The sequence below is a fragment of the Marmota marmota genome, unplaced genomic scaffold (genome assembly GCF_001458135.2).
Source record: "Marmota marmota marmota unplaced genomic scaffold, marMar, whole genome shotgun sequence".
In the NCBI taxonomy this organism is placed as follows: domain Eukaryota; kingdom Metazoa; phylum Chordata; class Mammalia; order Rodentia; family Sciuridae; genus Marmota; species Marmota marmota.
This window is the reverse complement of record NW_026000240.1, coordinates 3382725-3403140: the sequence shown is the minus strand read 5'-3', so window position 1 is coordinate 3403140 and position 20416 is coordinate 3382725. Positions and strand designations below refer to the sequence as shown.

General features: G+C 44.1%; 1 protein-coding gene across 1 annotated transcript in view; it reads right to left on the bottom strand.

The window, feature by feature from the left end:
• Nucleotides 1-20416, bottom strand: part of Slc12a8 (solute carrier family 12 member 8) — a 143180-nt gene that overhangs the window by 69447 nt on the left and 53317 nt on the right. The gene's annotated exons all lie outside the window — the stretch shown is intronic.

Below are 20416 nucleotides of genomic sequence, written 5' to 3'. Positions count from 1 at the left end.
TTTTTTTTTCTTTTAGTTTAATGCTTTGACAACATAGCAAGGTAGGCATTATTACTTGCTTTTTTAGAAAAGAGGAAAGCAGGAAGAGAGGTTGATTAAGTCCAGACAAAAAAGTTGTAGCGAAGCTGGAATTTGATCCCAAGGGTCTGACTCCAAAGCCACGACTCTGACAACCATAGTAAATATGATGCAATCTTTCAAAGTAGACCAGCAGTTACAGCCACTTGCCAACTCTCTGTGGCCCACAAGTTTACCCGTAGATGCACACCCCAGGGAGGTGTTCCAGAGGCTGCCCTGTTGCCTAGCACTGGCCTGGCTGTGGGTACGTGGGCACTGTTATTAGGCTAACCCTGAGGCAATGCCTCGGTGTCTCCAGAATGCATCTCTGAAGATGAGTCTATGTGTTGCAGTCTGCAAAGAGCATGAAGGTCCACAACTAGAGTGACATATAAGTTGGATGATGAGCAGGCCTGGGGAACCCCTTCTGCCACAAGCTCAGGCATCTCTAGTACTGGCCTCATCTTGGTCCTAGATTGAGGGTACAGGGGAGAAAAGTAGGCTGGTCCTTGTTACTTTATTCACCTTTCAAATGTATGACTTGGACATCATCTGCTGCCAACCCTCAGGAGGCAGCACTCTCTCACCAGCTCCACCTGTGACAAACCCCACGCCCCACCTGGCCAGCATCCCCAGGCTCCTGTGCTACAGAGCTGGCCTCAGCTGGGGTCTCTGCCCCACCCACTCATGGCCCGGGGTTGCGCCGTGGTTCCCTGGGTGTGCAGCTGGCTGCCCTCATTCCCCACTCAAATGTGAGTGATGTAAGGGCACATCTCCCCTGGCCCTGTGCCCCACAAGACCCACCAAGTATCCTAATTCGGTATGTATCCCCAAAATGCCTGAAAGTGTCACCATTTGCCCTTCCGTGGTCACCCAGGGAGCACTCTGCAAACTCTCAGACCCAGAGGACACCTTCCAGGTGCAAAGAAAGGAAGGCTGGGCAGCTGGTGGGGAGTACTGGCAGGATATGGCAGTCCATCCCTCAGGGTGTCACCCTCACCTCCCTGGGAACTCCCAGCTGCTCAGGGCTTAGCGATGTGAAACAGCCCTCCCAAGACAGTGACTTCATTCACCAGGCATCCATCCCCGGAGCACTGGCCAGGGAGCCAATCTCCTCCTGCCCACAGAGCTGGAGCAGATGCAGGGACAGAAACTGGGCAGTTCTCACTTCCTCTGCAGCCTCCTCAGCCTGTGGTTCCTATCTCTGGTCTCCAGAGCCAAATCCAGCAAATGAAAATAATCCAATGGAGACGGCCCAGTTGTGGGGTAGATGTGGGGACTTGGGGTCAGGGGTCTAAGATTCTATAGGCCATTCTTTCTTCATCAAAATCAAACTCAGGACAAGAGGGAGGCTTGAGGCACACCCACTCCTGGCTGCTTCCCCAGGCAGGGATGAGTGGAGACCCCTGCCTGCAGAAAACCTTCTAACAGGGGCCAGATCCAAAAAGCCAGGAAATTCAGGACGCTTAAAATATTTCCTCCCTTGACCAGAGAAAAATTAAATGTTCAACTCATCTAATTAAAAAAAATAAATAAACCAGCAACATAAAGTGTTATTCCATAGGCAGAAAAGATAGAATCATGCTTCTTTTCCTGACTCAATAAGGGGGAAGTGGATGGTGGATGGTGAGGAAGATTACAAGATGGTGAGATAGGGACAAAGAAGAAAAAGACCAGAAAGAGAGAGCCATAAAGCAGGAGAGAGAGAGGCAGAAAGAGACGAGCAGAGAAGGCAGGTTTGTTTTTGAGGAATGCAGGAGATCACCAGATCACGGTTTGTCCTTCCCTCAGAAGTTCAGGAATCCTTACCCAGACCTGAACCTTTGTTTATGATTCTTCACTGCTCTAATCTTTAAAAATTCCTCTCTTCGAATCCTTAATCTTTCCCCTTTCATGGTCAAGGATGGCTTTGAAAATCTGGCAATAGTTCTGGAGCTTCTCCTAGAAAAATACACTTATCCACGTAAAATCTTGAATGCAATTTCTGGGGCTTATCGACTCTTAAAAAATTACTTACTCTAGAAGCTTCTCTCTGATTGGGAGACCCACAACAGCCAAAGCAAAAATACCCCAATTGCCAGATTAAACTAAGGGTGGGAATCATATGTGTACTCAAGCTTAGTAACAACATTTGCTTCATTGATAGAATTTTGGGGCACAAGTACCTATCCCTAGCTACACCCCCACCAGATGGGGAAGCTGCTGCTCAGACAGGCTATTTCCCCAAGGTCATGGAATGAGCCAGAACTAAAATCCCAGTTTTGGTATTTCTTCTTTGACACTGACTGAGCAGATTTGTTTGTGCTGTAGGAATTCAGAACAGCAGAGTTCTGAAGGACCCAAAGTCTCTGGAGCAGAGAAAATAAAAAGTGATTTTCCTTTTGTTTCGTGCAGAAATTTGAAAAAAAAAAAAACAACATAGAAATGTATATTTGAGTTTTTTTTTATTTTAGGCCATAACTAAAGCCCCTTTATTGCTTGAGGAACTTAAGAATGTTCTGTGCAGAAGGAGTCATACCATGATCACAAAAGGCATGTGTAGGTTTAAAATACTGTTCATTCAGGCAGCAATTACAGATTTACAGTTCAAGTTTATTATTTTATTCACTTTTAAATGTTTTTTAATTTCTTTATATTGGGATCATAAAATATCATACCTTAAGAAGTGTAGCATTAGTCAGGCATGGTGGCATAGACTTGTAATCCCAGCCACTTGCGAGGCTGAGGCTGAAAGATCAAAAGTTTGAGAACAGTCTAAGCAACTTAGACTCTGTCTCAAAATAAAATAAAAAAGGACTGGGAATGTAGCTTGGTGGTGGAATGCTTGCCTCCCATATGTGAGACCCTGAGTTTGATCTCCAGTACCACCCAAAAAAAAAAAAAAAAGAAAGAAAAGAAACTTAACAGTTGGGTTTCTGCCAGTCTAATGAGAGCCAGAAAGAGGCAGGAGAAATCTCATTGAAATAATAAAACCAAGAACTTGTTCTCTACAATATCCAGTGAGTGTTCATTTTCTGGAAAGCAGCTAGAGAGAAAGGGGGCGGGAAAGAGGAGGGCGGAGAACCTTCCTAAAACTTGGGGGGGAAAATAGCTGCATTTGACTTGTTTATTTATTTATTTATTTATTTAGCAGTACTGGGGGATTGAACCCAAGGGCACTCTGAGTTTAAAGTAATGTTCAACTCATCTAATTTAAAAAAAAAAAAAAAAAACAAGAACCAACAACATAAAATGTTATTCCATAGGCAGGAAAGATAAAAGTCATGCTTTTTTGTTTATTTTGAGACAAGGTCTAAGTTGCTAAGACTAACCTTAAGTTTGCAAAATTCCTGCCTCAGCTTCCTGAATAGTTGGGATTACAGGTGCCTGGCAGACATTATTTCTAATCCTTACAAAATGCCCTGGAAGGTACATTTTCCATTAGACAAAAGAGCCCACTCAGTTTCAGTGACTTGCTCACATGGAACAAGGAGCATGTGTTTCGACAGGGCTGATCACAAAGCACATGTGACTGTCTCTGGTCTTCCTACTCAGCCTACCATTTCATGAGGGCCGGGACTATGACCATCTTACTCCCAACGGCATCCTGGAGCCTACTCCGGGCACCCCAAGGCCAAGGCTTCAGTGACTACATCTTAGTGGGTGGATGGAAAGAAAGGCAGGAACAGGTGCCTGTGTGGTCACGCTCCCTGCACAGCCGCCACCCCATGTCGGTGACCACTGCACTCAGACCCTTGGTGTTGGCTCCATTCTCTGCAGCGCTTATCACACCTACACAGGCCGCACAGACTGTCTTCTAGGACTGCGTCCATCTGCCTCAACGATCCTCATCCACTCTGGTTCATTTCCCAGTCACTCAGCGAAGTGTAACCAGGCCAGCCTCGGGCCAGGTGCTTTCTAAGACGCCAGATACAAAGGCAATAAGGGGTGAGTCCTGTGCTTGAGGCGTGGCGACCCAGAAAACAATGACCTTGTTGCTTGGTCAGCTCTGTGTGCCTCACCATCCCAGGCTGCGGAGTCTCTTAGTTGCCTACCCAGCCCTTTAACTGCCACATGTTCCTTTCTACCGTCCCCTGTGCTATCTTTGGTTATGTTCAGAGATTCCGAAAGATGGCCCGATTGAGGTACTCTCCTCAAAGAGGATGTCCTGGTGTTTTTCACTTGGAGCACATCTCCTGTGTTGGGAAGCACAAGTTCGAGGAGTGAAGCAGGGGTGTCATATGAAGCTCTGCCCCGAGCTGTGCAATGGACACAGGAGCTAGAAGAGGGCTCCTGTCTCACAGGTGAGGAAACAGAAGGTGAAGTCCCCCGACATCACCCGTGGAGCTGGTGCAGAACCACCTCTCGCGATGCAGAACACTGTGTCTACAGGACCCCTTTCCAACACTACTTAGCAACTTCTCAAAAGTGTGTTTTAAATGCCACTTGCTACCTGCCCTGCTTGTATTGTAATTCAGCCAATAAATTGCACTGGGGCTGTCACAGTTAGCAACCATGTGAGCTTGATGGAAAGATGGACAGAGACCCCAAGGTCAGACAGGGTTCAAATTCTGGAACCCTGCCCAGAGCAATGGCACACACCTGTAATCCCAGAGGCTCGGGAGGCTGAGGCAAGAGGATCGTGAGTTCAAAGCCAGCCTCAGCCACTTAGGGAGACCCTAAGCAACTAAGTAAGACTCTGTCTCAAAATAAATAAATAATAAAGAAAGAAAGAACTGGAGATGTGGCTCAGTGGTTAAGCACCCCTGGGTTCGATCCCAATCCCTGGTACCAAAAAAATAAAATAAAATTCTGGCAGCCTGATTTATTAGCTATGTGATCTTGGGTAAGGTAGCCTCTCTGGACTCTTTTTCTAATCTTTAACAAAGGAGCAATAACTGCATAGGGACCCTATGGGTATTGTAAAGATAAAATGAGACGTATGATACTTAGCACAGGGCCTGACACATTGAGAATGTCAATAAACATTAGCTATTGTTACCTTCTTTGGTCTCTATACCACCTTCAAATCTTTAATTTAAGACATGTATAGCAATGTGACTTGACCCACAACTTTTTTCTCCTCCTAATTATTCCACTTTACTTTTTTTTCTACTTACAAGCAGAAATATGCACTATTTAGAGTTTCAAAAAGTAATACATTTTATCTAGGCCATTTGGTAAAGAATTTCTGACAAGGGCACTGTGAGATTCTAACCTAGCAGCAGACCTGGACATCTGACATAAACACCTGATAGCCTCTTACAAGTAAGTCTGAAAATATTAAGAGCAGGGTAACAGCTCATGAACCACTTTTCTAAATCATTATGCTTATGTTTACTCCCGGGGGTGGAAGGAGAAAAAAACTTCATATGTTTTCAGAAAAGTAACACAAATTCTCAGAGAAGCAGGAGAAATTTCCCTTCATATCCCTAGACTCAGTATTCAGGGTGAAAGAGACTGTTGTTTGGGCGGAAGACTTGTGAGCCAGACATTATTTTCACATGCAAATGATGGCCACATCAGGGATGATGCAGGCCCCAGGCCAGGCAGAGACCCCAGCTGTCCAGTCCCATTCTTACAATGCAGGCACGTGTGGCCGAGCTCCAGTCCCAAGATTAGGAACCCCCTGCCCAGCAATGGGAAAGGATGTGTGTGATAAAGATTAAAAACACAAAGCAGGCTGGAAACTGTGCAAATGAATTTCACTCAAAGAAGGCATTAGTCCTGGATCACAGACGAGGCTGGCCGGGATTTAACAGAGAAAGTGAAACGTTCAAGTTCATGTGCCAGATACTGTGCCAGGTGCTTTCTTCACAGCATCTCAGGTGGCCAGGCCATCAGTGCCTGCGACCACACAGGGGTTGACATGTGTGTCTACCCACAGAGACAGTAGTACTAGAAACACAAAGATTTACAAGAGTATCTTGGAATATTTTAATATCATTATTTTGGATCATAAACTAACGAAAAAAATCAAATTAAGGATCTTACTGGTGAAAATAAATTTTGTTTGCTAGTGTTTAAGGAGTGTATATGTTCCTGATGGTGGTGGTGGACAAGTAGTCAGGGTGGGAGGAAGGCTGATAAGGGAGGAAATAGAAAAATCAAAAAGGTGTTTAAAAACAAATTAATAGCAGGGCACAAGGCATGCCTGTAATCCCAGAGGCTCGGAAGGCTGAGGCAGGAGGATCACAAGTTCAAAGCCAGCCTCAGCAACTTAGCAAGTTCCTAAAGCAACTTAGTGAGACCCTGTCTCTAAATAAAATTTCAAAGAGGAGTGGGGATGTGGCTTAGTGGTTAAGAGCCCCTGGGTTCAATCCCTGGTACAATAAATAAATAAATAAAACAAATTAAGAGAACAAGATCACAAAAATGGTTCCCAAATTGCATCTGGTCCCTTCTCTCTCCCATCCCCCACTACATCAGTCCAGGCTTTGTCTTCTCTTCCCTGTGAATGACCTCTCTGCTTTGGTCTTTTTGCATTTCTGCCCACACTAACCCCAGGCAGGGTTTCTCAGAGAAAATCTCATTCAACCACTTCCTTACTTAAAAGAAAAAATTACTGACCTTTTGCTCAGCTTTTATGACTTATGCATTCATGTTTCTTTTGTTTATTTGTTGATTTTCTAACTATAAAGACTAAGAAAATCCTCAGGATAAGATATGTCATCAAGCCTCTGTTCATATCACAGGTCATCTGGGACTTCTGCATGTTGCCACATCAGTTTTCTGGGGTGTTTTGTTTGTTTTTTGGGGGATACTGGGGACTAAACTCAGGGGCACTCAAACACTGAGCCACACACCCAGCCCTATTTTGTATTTTAGAGACAAGGTCTCATTGAGTTGCTTAGCACCTTGCTGTTGCTGAGGCTAACTTTGAACTGGAGATCCTCCTGTCTCAGCATCCCCAGCCACCATGGCATGTACTATCATGCTCAGCTTACATCAGTTTTAACTTTAAGAATACTATATACTACAGAGCTCAATTATGTTTAAAAAAAATTTTAAAGGGATGGAGGCTGGATGTGGTTGGGCACTTGCCCGGCATGCACAAAGCTCTGGGTTCTATTTCCAGAACTGCAATTTTTTTTTTTATTAAAAAACATGAAAAGGGCTGGGGACATGGATTAGTGGTAGAGCACCCTGGGTTTCCCCTGGGTGTAATCTCTAGGATAGAAAAAAAAAAGGCTATAATATTATAGCCTTTCTAAATTCATATTTTAAAATTCAACATGTGTGATAGAGGTTGTAACTCAGTGATAGATCCCTTGCCTAACATGCATGAGTCCCTGGGTCTGATACCCAGAACTGAAAAAAAAATTTTTAAATGTATATTATTCTTGGTAAAAATTAATGAAAATTATAATTTAGACAAACTATCTAATAACAAATATGAATAAAAATATTCAAGCCAAAAACACTGGAAGGAAATATGCTAATTATCTTCTAATTTTCTCTGAATGATAGTACTCTGAATGACTTTTTGTTTTCTTTCTTTTGCTTTCCTTTATTTTTCAGACTTTCTGGGATGAGCATGTATTGTTTTTGGAAAAAGCAAACTTTGCTTCATTCTTCAAGTTGACTAACTCCGCCTGGCCACAGGCTGAACCCAGCCCTGTCTGTACTGTCCGATGCAATCAGAGACCTTTGACACCTGTCATGCTTACAATGATTTTTGGGGACGAGGGCCATGAATTTGTTTCTACCCCAAGATCTCCTCATGCCCTATGACCTTCTTCCCTGGACACAGTCTCTGGACCAGAGATGGAGCCTGAGCCTAAGGTGACCACACAGAGGCTGATCCCAGGAGAGCCCACTGTCCAGGAGGTTTCTCATCAGACCTAGTCCAACCAGGTCTCTCTCTGGAAGAGAATGATGGCAAGACCCTTAAGGGAGGCAGCAGGGGGCCGCAAGTGCCAGCTGTGGATGTGATCTGATGGCAACAAGCTAACCTTCCATCCTCACCAGGGCCTGTGCTTCAAGCCCTAGGGGCTACACAACTGCTGGTTTCCACAGCTCTCCTCATCTCCTCACGTGAAACTACCATTGCAGCAGGACCGAAAGAGCTTCACTTCCTTACAGTCCCCTCTCATTCCCACCCCATCCCAGAAGGCTAAGCTGCACACACGCATCCTAAAATTTTCCATGTTCTTTCTCCACCTGAGTCTTCACACACAATTCATTTCCTTGGTATGGTCCTCCCCAGTCCACCATCAGGTGATTGAGGGACTCCAAAATGCACACTGTCTTTAAAGACCTCTCTGACATCCTAAGGTCAAGGTCCATCCACCCTCCTCCACCAAAAATATGCATATTCTCCTTATAACATTTAACCAGAGTATGATGATTATTTTGGTTAAGGGAGAGACTGTGCCTTATTCTTGCATCTTAAATGTCCAGTAAAAGTCTGAATATAGCAATATTCAAGGAAGTCTTTGGTTAATTGATTAGAGTGGAAGAGAGAGGAAGTAAAGGTGGTGTGGAAATAACAGAGACAAAGGGACCAAGGAAGGACAAGGTAGAAATGTAAGAGTCAGGAAAAGGATGTTGGTAAGGCAGAACCTTAAAAGGCAGCAAGAAAAATCTTTTCAGGAATAAATGCATTTTCCTAAGTACACCATTTCTCTGTTTATGTTCAGTCCTAGCGAGCCCTGATGCTCAATGGGCTATTCTAATTTTTTTTTTTTTTTAGAAATGCTTCTAATATTATAGAAGTCTCATTGGACAACTTATGATTTTTTCTTTGATACTATTCCCCTGTATTTCAAGAATGGAATCAGTGTTTTCCCCAGAGCAACACCTGAAACTTGTTTCTGTATGCCTGCAAACACTCCAAATATGGAAGGAAAGTTCTTACAATAATTTTTCAGAAGGTTTTTCCATACTAATTCACAGTTTCTGACTGCTGAGATTAAGCACCAACCCATGAAGTTGTATCCAATGATAATAACAAAGACTCCCAAATATTTTTTATGACATATACATAAATCATACTGCAGCAGTCCACCAAGAGAAAAATACCTTCTTTTCCTACAATATCCCAAAAAAAACTTCTAAAAAAGTTCAGAGACCTTCTGTTGACAAAGTATGTTATGTGTTTTTACAAATAGTCCCCAGAATCAGAAGTATAATCCACATAGTGATGGCAGCCCTGAATACAGGGCTTTTAACTTTTCCAGAGCAAAAAAGACAATGATCCCTCATAGAAAGATATATTAATCTTTACTTTAGAGGTAGAAAAGTGCCACTTTTTGTGTATGTGGTTTGGGGGATTGAACCCAGGGCTCGTGCATGCTAGGTAACCAGAACTCTACCACTGCGCTACACTCTCAGCATTTTAAAAATTTTTTCTTTGAGACAGGGTCTTGCTAAGTTGCCCAGACTGGATTTAAACTTGTGATCCCTCTGCCTCAGTCTCTCAAGTAGCTGGGATTTTAGGTATGTATCACCATGCCTGGTAAGAAATGCTACTTTCTGAGGGGAAAAAGTAAATAAAATTTTCTAATTTACAAAAAAATTAAACATAGTTTGTCATCTAAAAATATTAATAGCAGATTGCTGTGTTGAGATGAAAGACTGAATACCTGTACCTGACTTTGTTCCCTCTCCAAATCCCACTAACACACAGCAAAGAGTATTTATTTTCATTTTATAAATAACATAGTTTTATACAAATGTAAAGCTGTGCACCTTCCAAGCTATTACTCCAACACAGGCATTTGTTCAACTAGACAAAACATTTTTAAAATATTTTGAAGATGTACAAATACATTGAAAACCTAACTCCAACAAAGTTTAACTCCTACAACAGAATTTACAGATGACTACAATTTATATTGTAGATTGGTTCAGTTTACAGTTACATATATTGCCTTGTTTTAAGAAATATCATTAATCCTGGATGGATGTCTGACTTTGGATTTTCTTGGTGTGTTAGTTGTCTCTTTTTTTTGTTGTTGTTGTTTGTACCAGGGATTGAACCCAGGGTTGCTTAACCACTGAGCCACAATCCCCAGCCCTTTTTATTTTTTATTTTGAGACAGGGTCTCACTGAGTTGCTTAAAGCCTTGCCAAATTTGCTGAGGTTGGCTTTGTACTTGTGATTTTCCTGCCTCAGCTTCGCCAGTCGCTGGCATTACAGGTGTGCGCCACCACGACGGGCAATTGTCTCTTATTCTGCGTCAATGGAACATACTCAGTGTTATCTTTGCCATCCTGCAGCCACATGGTGGCCCTGCACTTCCAGGAGCCACATCAGAGCAGGACTGCCAGGCATGGCCTCTCCACCACCACCCAGGAGGAACCAAGGTACAGTCCTCGCCTGGCTTCGCTTCCCTGATACACCCAGAAAAGAGGTTTTAAAAAGGATTTAAATCCACAAGATTGTGGAAAACAAAAGAGTTACAACAGACTGAAAGCCATAAAGTAAATGATTTCATGGTGCTGACATCAGGCCCAAGAAAACTGAATGTCAAGTCAGTAAAGGAAAAAAAACAAGACTGTGATTCACCCCACATAATTCTCTAAGGCCTCAGGAACTGGCAATGCCTAGTGTCTCTGGAAGTCGGGTCTGAGAGACAGTGTGTTTAAACAAGGAAGTCCAGGGTGGAAAGTCTCCAAGAAATTAATGGTGCTACCAGGCACCTGAGGCAAACCGACTCGGCCAAAGCAGAGACTCCCCCAGCCCTCTTCCCCTATGCAGCTCCCACAGCAAGGGCCACCAGACTCTCACCTCCAGGTAGAGTGGAAGATTCCTCTCAGGAGAAAGTGAAACAACTTGAGAAGTATCTAAAAGCTATAGGGGCAGGGGTATAAGGGGTATAGGTACAGCACTGCTTAGCATGCCTGAGGCCCTGGGTTCAAGCCTCAACAACACACACACACACACACACACATATACACACACAAACACACACACGTCTCAACATTCGCACTTAAGAGCAGGTCCCCAACTATTTGTTCACTGAGGTCCTCTAGCTTGTTACAGTAGGGGGCTCCAAGGAGATCCCCAGGAGCAGAAAAGACCTTTCTCAGATTTTGACCTCCCTACATCAAGAATTAAAGGATACATGAGTAGCACAGCAGGAGATTTATTATAAAGCAGAAAGTACACACTCCAGAATGGGAGTGCAGGGATCTTGGAGTCAGCCCATTTTCATCTGGGCTTTTAACATTTCTGCAGGGACAATAGCTGGGGGCTGAACTAGAGGTGGAGTAAGGGTAGGGTTATGGAATTTCACCCCAGTTTTCCTTGCTCTTGCGCATTGCCCTCACACGTTCTGATCATGCTGCTTCCTGCACTGCATGTCTCAATAGCATCCCAAGTCTCTGCTTAGGAGGGCGCCTCTAAATATTACAAAGAGGTGAGAGTCATTTCTCAGTCACCAAAGTCTCTATGCACACACTCTCTAAAGGAGCAGCTCTTCCACGTACCCTGTGGTTATCTCAAAGTTCTGTTGCTTTTGTTGTTGCAAGGGCCCGGGCTGGGCTGCTCACAAGTTGTTTGTTCTGCTTATGGGCATTACTTCCCAGAGACTCGCTGTTCTCTCTGAATCCCTAAATTCCTATCTCACCCTCACAGAGCTCAAAACTGATGAGATCCAGCTGTGCTCAGTCCTTCCAATCAGCTACCTAGCCTTCCTCCTAATTTTGAGCAGAAATCTAGGATCTGATAAATTCCTCTCAAACAATAAAGAAAAGGCAACTTAGAGGAAGCAGAAACTATGCAAAAATCAGAAAAACTTTTAAATATGTACATTAATAAATCCTTTGAGAGAGAAAAGAAGATTTCATCAATGAAGGGGCATGTTACTAAACTAATAAAAAGAAACTTTCAGGAAACTAAAAGGAAGTCTTAATTACTAAAAATACAATTGCTAAAATGAGGAAATTAATATAAGTAGAATATCAAATTCAGGAAATCTCTCAAATAGGTAAGACATAATTTTTAAAATTATTTTAAAATAATTTGAAAGGACCAGTCTCAGGCACCCAATATCCAAATAAACAGAAGTGCTGGAAAGAGAGAACAAAAATGGAAAAAATAATCATCATTGAAATAATTCAAGAAAATTTCTCAGAACTGAAGGCTGAGTTCCTAGACCAGAAAGGGTTCATGAATGCCCAGCATAATATCAACAGACTGTCATTTTAGATACAATTTTGAAATTTCAGAAAACTAGGAGACTCCTAAAGCAAAAGAAATAAAATCAATAAATGGGGTGAAATCAAACTAAAAAGTTTCTTCACAGCAAAGGAAACAATCAATAACATGAAGAGAGAGCCTATAGAATGGTAAAAAGTCTTTACCACATGCATCTCAGATAGAGCATTAATCTCCAGGGTATATAAAGAACTCAAAAAACTTAACAACGACAATAAAAAAAAAAAAAACCAATCAATGGGAAAAGGAACTGAACAGGCACTTCACAGAAGAAGAAATACAATCAATTAACAAAAATATGTAAAAACGTTCAACATCTCTAGCAATTAGAGAGGGGGAGGAATGATAGTAGAATGAATTGCACATTATTACGTTATGTGCATGTATGATTACATGACCTGTGTAACTCTACATCATGTACTACCAGAGGAATGAGAAGTTATACTCCATTTATGTATAATGTGTCAAAATGTATTCTACTATCATGTATAACTAATTAGAACAAATAAAATAAGATGTTTTTTAAAAAGAATAACAACAACAAAAAAATTTCATGCTAGCTTACAGTTATATATAAAGGATCATGAATCAGAATGGCTTTGGACTTCTCAACAGCCATATTAGAAGCAAGGAGACAAGTAATCAAAAATCTAAGTCCGGTGTGGTGACACACACCTGTAATCCCAGCATTTTGGGAGGCTGGGGCAGGAGGATTACAAGTTCAAAGCCAACCTCGGCGACTTAGTGAGGCCCTAAGCAACTTAGTGAGACCCTGTTTCTAGATTAAATATTTAAAAAGGCTTTATTTTATTTTTTTAAAATATTGTTTAGTTGTCAATGGACCTTTATTTTATTTATTTATATGCAGTGCTGAGAATCGAATCCAGTGCCTCACACCTGCAAGGCAAGTGCTCTACCACTGAGCCACAGCTCCAGCCCCTAAAAGGGCTTTATTTTTACATAAAAAAATAAAAGTGGTTCAGTGGTTAAGCGCCCCTGGATTCAATCCCTGGTACCAAAAAAAAATTAAAGAAAAATAATTTTCAACCTAGAATTTGATGTCCAGAAAAACTATCAGTTGATTGTGAAGATAGAATAAAGATTTTCAGATCTTTATTCAGTCATAGGATTCAAAAACAGGGAAATCCAAGAGTCAGAGAAAGGGGTGGGAGAATGGAGAGCAGAGATCCTGGGATGACTATGGTGAAGACAAATGCAAGGTTACTACCCAGACTGGAGCAGTGTGACTAAGCACTCGCTGAGAGCTTCCATCACCAAGATCCCTGTAGCCACTGCACCCAGTTTTTAACCTGAGGTCAGAACACTCAGGCGACTCTATCTGGGATTCTGATCTGTTCTCAGTTTATCTTGATATGAGCTGATGAAACTGCTGCTCCCCCTTCTCACCTTGCTTCACCTCAGGATGTGTTGCACTCTGATCCACTTCCTGTGGGCCAGAGCTTAGAGGCAGAAATGCAGAGCAGCTCGCTCCCCTAACATATCCTCTCCACACCTATGGAACCAACACTTTCTACAGCCCTTCCTGCTATGCTAACCCTGCAGAGATGGAGACTCATATGGGTCCTCAACAATTCAGAGTTGGTGAGGCTATAAGGAAAGGCAAGTTCAAAAACAACTAAAAGTCACACAGTGACTACTTCTGGTGGAGAAGCAATTGGGAAGGAACAACAGTTCTGGTCATGTTCTATGTCATTTTTAACCAGTACACGTTTTATACACACTCCTATGTTGAAGATATGTTGTGTGATAAACTAGCTTGGATTAATTCTAAATTTTAGAAGGACTAATGTTTTCCTCCAGGTTTAGGGATGAATCTCATCCTAACTTCTCTTTCTGCAAAAGTGCTGTACTTTAGAGAGAAAAACCTTTATGGAGTAATATATCCATTCTATAAGACTTGAGAATACCATCAGTAAAGACTTTGTGAATCTCTGAATTTTTGCAATTTTAAACATAAATGGTGTTATGATTTGAATATGAGGTGTCCCCCCAAAGCTCCCATGTTCATGCAAGAATGTTCAAAGGTGAAACAAGTAGATTGTGAGAGATATAGTCCAGCCTACTCTGAATGGACTAACTGTAGGCAGGTGGGGTATAGCTAGAGGAGGTGGGTCACTGGGGGCTGCCCTAGAAGGATTCATCTTCCCTTGGCCCCTGCCCCCGCCCGCCCCTGCTTCCTGGCTGCCACAAGGTGAGCAGCACTGTTTCGCTACGTCTTTCCGCCATGATATTCTACCTCACCTTGGGCCCAGAGCAATGGAATCAGCCCACCATGGACTAAACCTCTGACACCGTGAGCCAAAAATAACCTTTTCCTTCTCTAAGTTGTTCTTGTTGGGTATTTTGTTCACAGAGATGAAAAGCTGACTAACACAAATTATATCATTTCATATAAACTGACGTCCAGTCTAAAGATTAAAATAAGTCAAATCCAGAAGTTCCAAATCTCTGGCTTTAGGCACAGTGTAGGGCCATCAGATCCTCAAGAGATTATAAAATCAAGAGCTGAGGCTACTTGATTCTCATCTCTACCATGACTTACCTCTCACCATCTCAGTTTCCCCATTTGTAAGATGGAATAATCATAGTATGTACTTCTCTTTGTAAGAATTAAATGAACGAATACATGGAAATAAGAAAAACAATGCTTGGCCTATAGTAAATGTGGAGCTGGGTTTATGGCTCAGTGGTAGAGCACTTGCCTAGCATGTGTGAGGCCCTGGGTTCGATTCTCGGTAATGCATAAAAGTAAATAAAATAAAGGTCCATTGACAACTAAAAAAACATATTGAAAAAAAGGAAAGATTAGCTGTTATTAATATCACTATTACAGATAAGCAATTGCCTGACCATACATGATGACTATCTTTTTACAAAAATTCTTTCTATCCAAAGTTCCATGAACACGGGGTCTTGCTGTGCTCAATCCTCCTGTGGCTACCTGGTGTCTACAGTTTTTATGATCTTTCAACCAGCCACTAACTGCAGAGTGTGGAGAAGCAGGTGGTGTTTGTTACTACTTATCTTAGTCTTTTCACACTCGGGATAAGATATGGATCCCTGAAAGGTGCCAACTTAGTTTTGCCTCTGCCACTCATCAGGCCCCCCTTATAGGAAGTAGAGTCTGAGGTGTGTGACAGCTCACTGTAAACACAGGTGGAACTCAGGGCTGCATGGTGGCACAGGGCAAAGGGCACTGGATTAGGGGTCGGGAGAACTGTGTTCCAACAGTGGCTCTGTGTGACCCAACTAATGTCACTTGACCTCCCTGTGCTCCCACATAGAATCAGGCACATCATCCAGATTCCCAGATTCTTGGACTTGTAAGTGCGTATTGGTTCCCCCTTAAATCACATATAATTCATGCAGGGGAAGGGAGGTCAGCCGCAGGGCAGCGAGTCTCCTGAAAACACAACTAATCATCCAAATCTGACTTCAGGGCTAGCGCTGGCCTGCTCGGGTTTCCCATCCCCTTGTCTAGGCAGAGCCCACAACAATGTTATCACTTTTTAAAACATATGCCTAAACTCATTCCTATTCCAGACAATTGGCAGGTGCCCAGTTAATAGATTATTCCACCAGACAGTTGAATGCGTTGGCCATTGATCAAAAATGAGATCACCATAATCCTATGTGCTAAAACTGGAAAAGCCTGATGAGAAACAATTGTCTATTTTTTTTTTAATGAATAGAAATCTATATTCCCATACCATATCCCTCAATTTGCCTTGCCTGGTGCCTGATTCAGGACTTTGTTCAAGGTCGCTTGGTTTTGTTCTTTGGCCCCATATGCTAGGAGTGTGACAGTCCATGTGGGTTTCACATCAACAAATCCCCAACCAGATTCCAGCTGATCTGCAAGAATTTCTGACCAACATCACCAGATCCCTGGTCTTTCTCTCAAACCTGCATAGTTGGAAGGAGCAGGTCAGGAAGGTCCTTGTTCCAGCTATCTGGATTCTCATTTAATTTAATTTACACACATATGTTCAGGGGATACAAGTAAAAGAAAGCTCAGGTACTGAGAGAAAAGGAAGGTTCTAGGGTATGCAGAGCTGTTGTTAGCAGAGGCTGTGGCGCCTTTCCAGCACACAGGCATTCACAGGCAAAATTCACCCCTGACCTGCGTTAGGTAAGACACCTACAGATTTTACCAGTGACTCATCCACGCTCTTTCATCAAGTCTTTGATGCCTCCCTAAACATCTCCACTCCTTCTAAAAGGATAAGAGAAAGAAAGAAATCCCAGGAGGAAAACTTTTCAAAGCTGCAGTTTCTTCTCAGCTACAACCCTTCCTTCCTTCCTTCTTCCCAAGAAGGTCTGACTGAACTTGCAATTGGACCCCACCCTGGGCCAGGCCCTCCACTCAGGCATTGTGCGATCAGCTGCCAGCTGCCACATGTGCAGACAGAATACCTGAGAACCGCTGCCAAAACAGGAAGGTTGGCGCCTCTCTGGAAGGAGGCCTGGGGAGCATCCGTTGCCCAGTGACTGCAGATAAGAGGCCAAGGGGCTAGCACACCACACCTCTGCTGGGGCTCCAGAGTTCTTCCCTGGTACTTTCTTCATCCTATGGGATTCATTTTTTTATTCACTCACTCAACAAATGCAGAAGGCACCTACTGTTGTGCTGGTATTGGGGGGACAGAGAAATGACAGATATATCTCTGTCCCCTAGGGCACTCATGTAGCTGTGACAGGCCACTCAAGGGACAATTGTGATACCTCAGACTCCTCTGAAGCCCAAAGGGACCACCTCTCTGCCATCCCAGTGGTGAACCCTGCAGATTGTCATCACAAACAAAGCAAATGGGGGTAGAAGCAAGGGGGACAGGTAGAGGGTCACCCCATCTCCCTAGTTTCCCTCAGCACCAGCAAGCCTCCCCAGATTCACATCCAGTTTCTGGTCTCAAGAACTTGTCTTGGGGCTGGGGTTGTAGCTCAGTGGTGGAGCATTTGCCTAGCACATGTGGGGCACTGGACTCGATCCTCAGCATAAAGAGGAGTAAATAAAATAAAGGTATTTGTCCATCTATAACTCAAAAAAAAAAGGAAGGAAGGAAGGGAGGGAGGGAGGGAGGGAGGAAGGGGTACAGACGAACTTGTCTTATTGCAGCCAATTGGCAGGCTGGCCATAGGAATTGATGTATGTTGAACCCCAATTTAGTGGATAAAGACACCCACAGATTTTATCAGTGGAAGGCAAAACCTTCCATGCTTCCCACCTCTGGATCCTCCAAAAGCCTGCCCATTACCAGTGTCTATAACAAAACAAGTCTTCAGCAAGATGATAAGTAACTTTCATACTTAATAGCACAATTTTTGCTTTACAAAGATGAATTAGGACAGTAACAGGAAGGTTGGGAAGAAACCCCCACACAGTAGCTAACTCCAAGGATCCAGCCACAGATAGGAGCTGAAGGAAAGAGATCAGAGGAGGAAACCAGGAAATGAGAAAGGCAAAAAGGAGTCCCGGAGGCTGGAGAGGAAGGGGGAAGGAATAAAAGACAGGAGCAGCGTACAACAGGGCTAGAGATGCCACTTGTTCCCGTCTAAGGTATTCTCCAGCTTCTTCGAGGATTTGGTCCTCTCTGCTGTTCCAAGAAGGGGCTGGACACTGTGGCCTCTGCTGTTATTCCCCACTCCAAGGCACTGCTCCTGATCTCTGAGGCAGGGAGAGCAGCCCTGCTCGGCCCCTGCACAGTCATTTGCGAGGGTCACTGTGTTCGTGTGAAAGTCTTTACTGCACACACCACCCGCCCCACAGCCCAGGAGTAAAATGTAAAGGCCAGGACATCACAGACTTCTCACACACAGGAGCTCACCTTTCCTCCTAGGACCTCCTTGGGCAGAGGAAGGGCTGAGCAAGCTTCCCCAAGAACAAGGCTCTCCAGCCCTCAGGTCAGAAAACAGTCAGAATCACAACTCCACACAGAGGCCATCGTAGGCACTGCAGGGCCCTTCCAGGCAGGCCTGGCCACAGCCTGGGAAGCCCTTCCTGGCAAAGCCGGAAGGCTGCCCTCCCTCCACAGGGGGCAAGGAGCTGGCCTGGATGATGATGGGACCCAGCCATTGCGGTAACTCAGCAGGCTCCTCTCAGGAGGAGAGCAGAGCTCCAGGGAAGGCAAGACAGGGCTGAACCAGAGGCCTGGCATGGCCATCTTTCACTTAGTAGGTCATTCCTTGAACAAACATTTACCAAGTCTCTCCAGTTGCCAAAGGACCCAAGCCTTTGCTCTGCACAAGTTCCAGGGGAGCTGGTGTTCACTGTACCTGCGCGGAAGAGCCACCCGAGGAGCTTCCACAGCCTGCTCTAGGGGGAGGAATCTTACTCTTTAGCTACCACTGTGTATGTTTATTTTCATCAGAGAGTTTGTTCTGTTTTTGTTTTTAAAATACAGAATAGTGCAAAATGCCTCTTCCTGGGAACTAAATTCCATCTTCCTAAATATGTCTGTTTCCCCATCAGAATCAGCACTTTCCCCAACAATTCCAGTCCTCCGGTTACTCTACCTACCACACTGCCTACAACTGTATCCCCAGCCCCAGCCACACCTCAAGCTCACATCACTAGCCTATCGGTCACCTCCATGTGGCCTTGCTGAAACTCTAAGGCGGACCTGGCCATCTCCCCTACACCTACTCCTGCCGCCCTGTTTCCCCCACCCCCATCCAGTGCCTGAGGCCCCAGCCAGCCAGCCCCAGAGTCAGTGCTGTCTCTTGCCCTGCTCCACCCCACACCCACAGGTCTCATCTCTTGCCACCCGCCCTCCTTTCCCAGCCCCAGAGGCTCCCCAGGACTATCTCAACAGCCTCCTTCCTGCCTCTGCTCTTGGTCCCTATCCCACATCATTTTCCACACTGAGGCCAGAGAAATCTAAAATCCAAAACTGGCACCCACTTCCTACTGTCCTGAGAGAAAGCTCAAGGCCCTCAGTGCAGTGGACCGGGCCTTCCCTGAACTGGCTCTGGGGCCTTTCTATCTGCCTCTCACCACCAGCCCTCCCTGTTCCCCCGGCACAGCTGGCCCTCGTGCTGCATAAGCCGCCCTCCCTGTAGGCCAAGCTTTCTTCTTCTCCTCTGGTTAAACTCTGACTCCCTAAACACTCGGCTCAGAGAGAACCTCTAGAAAGACTTTCTTGACTCTCCAGCTATGGTAGGAGTCCCAGGGATACCCAGGTCCCTGTGCAAATCTGTCACAGCACTCCCCACTACCACTAACATGTCTGGGTCTCCCAAGACAGCATGAGCAGTTAAAATGAATGAAAGGCCACAGCGTGTGGTAACATGGAGACATCCCCAAGTCATGTTGGGTGAGAAAAGTAATTTGCAGAATCATTCATTCACCATTCAGTATTTTATCAAACGAATCCATGCAGTATAATTAAAATGTATGTGAATTCTTTAACTGCTAAACAAAAGTAGTAATTGCTTGGGGCCATCTACATGTGGAAGAAAAATGAAACGGGGGGTGGGGGTGGGGGTGCATGAGCCTCACTGTCAGTGGTTGCCTCCAGGAAAGGAGGGGTGGGTAAAAGTAGGGCTGAAATAGTATCTGTGATGTTTTATTTAGTTTCATTTTTTAATACAGCTCTCAAGCAAAACTGGCAAATAACTATTAAATTTGGATGGTAAATAATGGCTATTTGTTATATTATTTCCAACATACTTGAAATATTTTATCAGTACATTTTTTAAAAATTTAACAAGAAATCTGAGTGGCAAATGTTCTCATTAATGTCCCAGGGGCCTGGGCAGACTCCTGCAGCTGCTGACCCAAACAGGTCTGCATGGGCATAGCTGCCACTCTGAGATGGGCAGAAATACAACATAAAAAAGTAAATCTGATGTGTGTGTGTTTGTGTGTGTACTGTGTGTGCTGGTGGGGATTAAACCCAGGGTCTCATGCATGGTAGGCCAGTGTTCTGCCACTAAGCTACCTTCCCAGCCTTTTTTATTTTTTGTTTTATGAAAAGGTCTCACTAAGTTTCCCAGGCTGGCCTTGAACTTGTGATCCTCCTGCCTCGGCCTCCCGAGTAGCTGGGCCTGCACCACTGGGCTGTGCTCACTGTGCACATAGGTGGATAGGAGAGTAAGTAAAGGGAGGAGGGAGAAACAGAGGGTGTAAACTTACTTGTGTTTAATTCAAGATGGTGCTCAGATACCCAAGCAGAGATCCAGTAGGAGCTGGTC